The sequence below is a fragment of the Orycteropus afer genome, unplaced genomic scaffold (genome assembly GCF_000298275.1).
Source record: "Orycteropus afer afer isolate SDZICR_OR568_19922 unplaced genomic scaffold, OryAfe1.0 scaffold00715, whole genome shotgun sequence".
Lineage (NCBI taxonomy): Eukaryota > Metazoa > Chordata > Mammalia > Tubulidentata > Orycteropodidae > Orycteropus > Orycteropus afer.
Genome location: NW_006922302.1, coordinates 875,875 through 877,167, shown reverse-complemented (window position 1 = coordinate 877,167; position 1,293 = coordinate 875,875).

The following is a 1,293-nucleotide window of genomic DNA, read 5'->3' as shown; positions in this document are numbered from 1 at the left end:
AATTTTTTTTTTTTTTTTAATATTTTAAAGGCTTTTTTTTTTATAATTTATAATTTTCTCCCTAAGTTTAGAACAGTCTATTTTATGTTGCAACTGTCTTGACTTCCTAACCATTTAGAATTTCTGGGAAGTACACGATTATTTCCCTCTTTTTGGTTTGTACTTGTCCTTATTTTCCAATTGATGTCTCTGGTTCTCTGTTTACAATCTTGTAAGCTTATTTTATTTTGGATATTTCCATAGCTGTGTTGGTCTGGGTTATGCCATCTTGTGTGTTTATACTTGGTTGTTGTTTGCTATCATTGGTTCTCTGTTCAAAGGACTCCCTTTAGTATCTCTTAGAAGGTTGGTCTGGTTTTAACAAATTCCCTTAATTTCTGCTTTCCAGATAATGGAAATCTCCTGATTTCACCATCATATTTGAGGAATAATTTTACCAAGAATATAATTCTTGGTTGGAAATTTTTCTCTTTCATGGTTTTATATACACCATCCTATTGCCTTCTCACTTGATGGTTTCTGCTGAGAAATCAGAGGTTTTTTTTTTATTGGTTTTGTCCTTTGTATGTAACTTTTCAATTTTTCCATGCTGCTTTCAGGATTCCTTCTGTGTCTTTGGTTTTGGTGAGTTTGATGACGATGTGTCATGGTGATGTTCTTTTTGGGGTCTATCCTGTTGGGGGTTTGTTGGATTTCCTGAATGGATATATTCTCATCTTTCATCGTATCAGGGACTTTCTCTTCTAACAAATCTTGGAAAATTTTCTCAGTAGTTTGTCTTCCTTTTCTGGAATTCTGATTACAAGCAAGTTATTCATTTTTGTGGTATCCTACATGGACCTTAGGCTTTCTTCATTTTGTTTTGATCTTCATACTGATTGATCCTTTTCCATAAATGTATTCAAGTATTTATCTTCAATCTCATTAATTCTGTCTTCCATTGGTTCAATTCTACCCCTTTGCCTTTATAATGTGCTATCTATTTCTGATAATATATCATTTGTTGTTTGTTATGTTGTTATGTGCCGTTGAGTCGGACACAACTCATAGAAACCTTTCCTTGGGTTTCCAAGGCAGTATCACTATGGAAGTAGATTGTCCCATCTTTCTTCTGAGGAGTGGCTGGTAGGTTTGAAACACCAGACTTCTGGTTAGCAGTCAAGTGCCTTAGGCACTATGCTACCAGAGCTCCTCAATTTAATATTAATCTTCTGGAATTCTATCAGTAGATTTTGTATCATTTCTAATTTTTCATTTATTTTGTCATTTGTTGGTATATTTTTTTCTAGAATT